Source organism: Palaemon carinicauda, chromosome 24, assembly GCF_036898095.1.
Source record: "Palaemon carinicauda isolate YSFRI2023 chromosome 24, ASM3689809v2, whole genome shotgun sequence".
Classification (NCBI taxonomy): Eukaryota; Metazoa; Arthropoda; class Malacostraca; order Decapoda; family Palaemonidae; genus Palaemon; species Palaemon carinicauda.
This window is the reverse complement of record NC_090748.1, coordinates 90,734,861-90,740,860: the sequence shown is the minus strand read 5'-3', so window position 1 is coordinate 90,740,860 and position 6,000 is coordinate 90,734,861. Positions and strand designations below refer to the sequence as shown.

The following is a 6,000-nucleotide window of genomic DNA, read 5'->3' as shown; positions in this document are numbered from 1 at the left end:
AGAATTCTGAGACTAGGGGATCGTTCAGACCATCACACCGGGCCTCTTGAGCCAATCCTTTATATCATGTCACAACCATTCAATATTCTGAGTTATTATTCTTATCTTGAGAACAAACAAATTCAGTGGAGCAATTGATTATTCTATCAGTGTACTCAATCCAATGAAAGTCTTGGTAAATTGCCCAAAGATTGGAATAAATCACTGACCCTAACAAAACTTACTATTGAATGATGGGGAGTAGTGTAACTTTATCTCGAGGCTGACTGATGGAGCCATCGACCAGAGGAGCAATGAACCTCCATTTAGTGAATCTTCCAATATCTCTGAATGACAGCCTGGATTATATTTCTGTTTGGTAATTGCATCCTAAACCAATTGGATGCTCTGTTGTGTGCAGAGAAGCCAAGGACCCACGTAACCTGACTTGGGTGCCTATATGGTTTTTTCATTTTTCATCATCGATATCGGTATCTTCAAATGAACGGGGTGCCCTCCAAACCCAACAGGCCCTGAAAGCCTGATGCCTAATATCTTACTACTAGGACAATATATCCTTGTTTGTTCCGTCACTAACAAACCTAACGCTATTTGATGTGGATTATCTTTCGGTGGAGTGAGAAGACTAGCCATTAAGACTTTAATGCGAGGTGGCAACCACCCAACCACTAGTTAGTGGGAGGGTGAAGGGGGTACTATGGGTAACCAGGTACCCCTACTCACTCACACAGCAGTGATATTTCACCACTTTTTCTCCTTGCTCTGGGGAGTTTGGACATGTCCGCTCTCTGCTCCTAAATTACTTAGCCATAAAGACAATTGTTTTACGCTAACTTTCTTTTTCTTTTACAGGTGTGTTTTTTCTTTCTGACGCTCCTCATGCACGTATGTCCAGGACGTGAAGATCGCTCTCGTGGCACCTTCATATCCTCAGTCGACACTGACCCCCATTCCTTGTCTGACCTGCAGAGGGCTTTATTGTGAGCAGGACTTTACCTGCAACTAGTGTAGGGAGTGGTCTGCCTCCCATTGGGAGAGATTTAGGTGGCGGCGAAGGAAAAAGTCTAAAAGTCTTCCTCGAGGACCATGAGATCTCGGACTTCTTCTGTCACCCCCTCGACCCCCCCGTTCTCATCCCGAAGTTCTTCCAAGGGCCGGACGAGTAGGAGTGTAGACGTATTAACTCCTGGGGTACTGAGAACGTTGTTGCTTCCTTAGAGAAGCAACTTTGTCTCCCCCTCGGGCGAGTCATTTTCACTTTCATTTGTGCTGCAGGCTTGGCCGTCGTTGGGTGTGGCTGGGCCTTCTTCCAAGGAAGTCCTCATTGAACTTCAGCTTGGTGCCTAGAAGGATCCTATTCATTCTGCCCCTATTGTTGCTGTGTCTCCTGTGGATGCGCTGGTTATTTTCAAGGCCCATCTCTCGACTTCTCCAGCCATTGTTGTTCGTGACCCTTGCACCCGTCAGCCCTCTCTACGACGACCTCCTGCTGATGACGAGTACTCTTACCTTCCACGGACCTCATCGTCTTCTAGAGATCATAGCCCTCTTCGAGTGTCATTTGTCAGGCAGCGCTCCAGTTAGCGAGATCGGCGATCTTCTCGTCTGTCTCCTCGTGATCGTCACTTGCTGGCATGGGTTTGTCAACCAACATCTCGTGATGGTCATTCACTGGTGTGTGGTCAACACACTTCTAACTGTTGGTCTGCTGATCACCATTCTTCAGTTACGCGATTGCCATCTGCTCGCCTTCTTCATGACGAGACCTTCCAACACGTCGTTTGCCATCTTGTCACTCTAAAAGATCTCCTGCATGTAGATCTTCCATGCTACGCTCTCCTACGCACAGATCTTCCACTATACGCTCTGATGCTCATGGATCGCCATCTCCATCTCTCCAATCGTTGATGCGTTAATCATGTTCTCAGCACTCTGATTGTCATCCTTCAACGCGACGCTCTCCATCTTGTTGCTCGCCAACGCGTCGCTCGCATTTGTGCCGATCCTCCATGCGGCACTTTCCTGTGTGTCGCTTGCCATCACGACGCTCTCCTGTGCAACGCTCTTCTACGTGTCATCGTTCCAGAGGATCTCCTGTGCGACGCTCTCCTACGTGTCACTCGCCAACACGTCACACGTCTTCTAGAACTTCATCATCCCGACACCAACGCGTCGTTCACCACCGCGTCACACGTCTTCCAAAGCATCGCAATCTCGACGTTCACCAGCGCGTCACATGTCAAGAGGATCTACATCAAGACGCTCGCCAACACGTCATTCACCAACCCATCGCTCGCCATGGCGGCATTTGCCTTCTCGTCGTTTTCCTGTCTTCCGATCGCCTGCTTGCTGATCTCCAGTGCGTGATCGTTGAAGTTCCCCAGGGGCTTCTCCTTGCTCTCCGTCTATGACTTGTGAATCGCGCGTGTTTGATCACTAATTGTGCGCCACTGTGCATGAATTAGATATTCCCCGCACGTTTTCATGCCCACCTGCGAGCTTTTCATAAAGGTGTCACAGTAGCCCTTTCCTACTGAAGATCCAAAGGGCTCCAAACCCTCCAGAGGAGGGAAAGGTGATAAAGGAGGTGGCAGAGGCCACAACTGCTAGGGGTGGGCAATCCTCTCACCAGGCCACCACCGGGGTGTTGGGTGCCTGCAACGCCGCTGGCAGGGGTGGACACAGCACGGGGCAGATTCCTGGACAATCTCCGTGATTTATGTAGGGTATAGTGTCCCGTTCCCTCAATCTCCCCGTCCACTGACTCGGGATCAAGTTCCATCGTGTTCCTATGCGAAGGGATCTGCAAAGGAGCTGGCCCTTCGGGCTGAAGTTCAGACCATTTTGGAGAAGGGCGCTCTCCAAGAGGTCCTCGACAGGTCCCCAGGCTTCTTCAGTCAACTCTTTCTTTTGAAAAGGCGCCTCGTGAACAAGTTTATTGTACAAACTCCGATCAAGATGAAGACGGCAAACACGGTCATTCAGGCAGTAAGGCCTTAGGACTTCATGCGCCCCTTGGATCTCAATGATGCATAATTCCAGATCCTAATTCATCTATCTTCAAGGAAGTATCTATGAATCGTACACGAGAACAGGTAATGCCCGTTCAATGTGCTGTGCTTCAGCCTTTCAACAATGCCTCAGGTCTTCACAAGAATGTTCACCCTAGTGTCATCCTTGGCTCACAGAATAGGCATTCGTCTCCTTCATTACCTCGACAATTGGCTAATTCTGGTAGACTCGGTGTCGACCCTTCTTCGACACCGAGACAAGCTGCTTGAATTTTGTCACGATCTGGGAATCGTGATATATCGAAAAGTCATCTCTGTAACCCTCTCAAAGACTGGTATACCTGGGTATGATAATCGACACTAATCTCCAGAAAGTTTTTCCATCAGACAACAGAGTACAGTACACAGGTTGAGGGAGGTGGCAAGCCCTCTCCTCAGACAAGAAGAGCCCCCAGCCCAACACTGGTTGTGTCTTCTAGGTCACCTGGCATCCCTAGTATGTGTAGTGCCCGGCGGTAACTTCAGGGTTCGATCTCTTAAGTGGCAACTGAAATCCAGGTGGAGCCAGCACATAGGCTATCCGGATACTCTCGTTTCCATGGAACAATAGCAGAAGATGGATTTTCAGTGATGGGTGACAAGAGAACCTCTGCAGAGGTACGGATCTTCTCGTCCCTCCCCCGGGATTGATGCTCTTTACAGACGCATCAAAAGAAGGGTGGGGTCCCACATGCTGCACCACACGGTCTCCGGGCTGTGGTCTGAGTCCAAAAGTTACCAGCACATAAATCTCTTGGAGATGAGAGCTGCCTTTCTAGCTCGTCAACAGTTACAACAGTTCCTGGCAGGTAACTCTGTGGTGTTGATGAGCAACCACACCACAGTTGTGGCTTACATAAACAAACAAGGCGGTACCTTTTCGCAGCCCCTATGCCATCTAGTGGTAGAAACTCTGCTCACGGATAATCTGAGCTGAGCGACTCGGATAGTGGGCTCCAAATGGTCTTTGAATAATATGATAGCCAACAAAGTCCTGACTGTGTGGGGTTCCCCTGCGGTGGACCTATTCGCGACGTCCCTGAACTTCAGTCTCCTGCTTTACTGTTCCCTAGTCCTGGACCCCCAGTCTCTTTGGCAAGATGCATTCCAATAACGGTGGGACAGCATCGATGTGTACTGATTTCCCCCGTTCTTTCTGATGAGAAGGTTGCTAAACAAGATCAGAGCGTCCAACAACCTATGCATGACACTCATACCTCCGGTATGGCATCACGCGGAATGGTTTCCCGACCTTCTGCAGCTCCTGATAGAGCTACCAAAGGAAACTCCCTCCATGACCAGATCTACTCAGATAACCACAATAGAAGATCTTCCACAAAGCAGTAGCTTCCTTACGACTTCACGCCCAGAGACTATCCAGCATCTCCTATCTCAGAGAGGCTGGATACCTCTGAGTATCCTTTGCTTCAGTCTTCCATGCAAAGTGGACAGTCTTCCATGGTTGGTGTCGTGGAAGGGGTTTCTCTCCCTTCTATGCTTCTTGGAAGGGGTATCTCTCCCCTCGATGCCACTATTCCTACAATATTATTACTATTATTTCTTGCTAAGCTACAACCCCAGTTACCTCTCTAGGGGAAGCAACAACATTCCCGGTACCCCAAGGTTGCCATGGAGTTGATAGCGAAGTTCCTTGTATACCTTTGGGAGGAAAAGCTCCTCTCGGTCTCGGCCGTGAAAGGCTACTGCTCAGCCTTTAGTAGGAGTTATCTCTTCTTATACGAAGCTATGAGATCACTTACCCTAGTCGGAAGTTAGACCCCATCCTTGAAATGTGGTTTGCCTCCTTCAGTTCATAAGGTGCTTCTAACGAACCATTACGCCAGGCAACAGACCGTAGTCCCACCTTCAAGACGGTGTTCCTACTCACTTTAGCTTCGACTAAGAGAGTTAGTGAACTTGATGGTCTATTTTACGACATCTCCCATTCAAGGGGATGGGGGAAGGTGACACTGCTTTGTACCCGAGTTTATTGCAAAGACTCAAAATCCATCAGTCACGGATCCTAGATTTTGGGTTTTTCGGATTGCAAGTCTTCGTTTTGTGACCGATGTCCCATATCAACTGTTACTATGCCCAGTAAGGAGTTTGGAATATCTTAAACGCACTGCAGTATCTCATCCCTGCCGGCCAGTGCTTTTTGTTAACACAAGTAAGGTCAAGAGGAGGGTCTCAAAGAATACCATTTCAGTCTGGATTTGAGAGTCCTGACCCTCCTCCTTCTCGAAGACCTAGAGCTCATGATGTCAGGGGCATAAGCACGTCCCTGGCGTTTATACGCAACTACTCTGTGACACAGGTGTTGCAAGCGTGTGTGGAAGCATCGGATGACTTGCACCGCCCACTGCCTGCAATACGTGACCCATAGGAAGATGGATACTTTTTCCATTGGTCCTGTGGTGGCTGCATGACAGTTAGTTTAAAGTACCTCAGGCTCCTTGTTGGACAAATAGCAGATGGTTGAGGGCATTGGTTACTCAGGATTAGTTTGTATGAATGATAAGAATGACTGACTTGTTCTTTTCTTTCAACGTCCCCTCTCTTGAGAAACAATACCATGTTCCTTTGCAGGCTGGCCTTATATGTTTGCAGGCATTAACCATTTCCCTTGTGTAACCCAGTATAAGCTTCCTACTTTTACACTATGTTTGAATATATGTTCCTATTTTTAACCTCAGAATAATTTTACCTAGAGTCACATTGCTAGTATTCTCACAACCACACAGGTTGCTCAGGCTGCTCCAGGCACATTGCACAATGTCTCTTTTTAGTGAGGTGTCAAGATTTTTTCCAGTTACAGTCTAACCCTGTACGGGTAAAAACTTGGTCAGTGATTAAGCTAGAGGGTGGACTTCCGCCCCCTAATGGGCGAGTCATCCCTAATAAATGATGTTAGGTTTTTTAGTGACAGAACAAATGACAAATCTGGAAG

At 48.2% G+C, this 6,000-nt stretch overlaps 1 protein-coding gene across 1 annotated transcript in view; it reads left to right on the top strand.

Annotated features, from left to right (window-relative positions):
• BTBD9 (BTB (POZ) domain containing 9) overlaps nucleotides 1–6,000 on the top strand; it is a 90,632-nt gene that overhangs the window by 957 nt on the left and 83,675 nt on the right. The window lies entirely within an intron of this gene.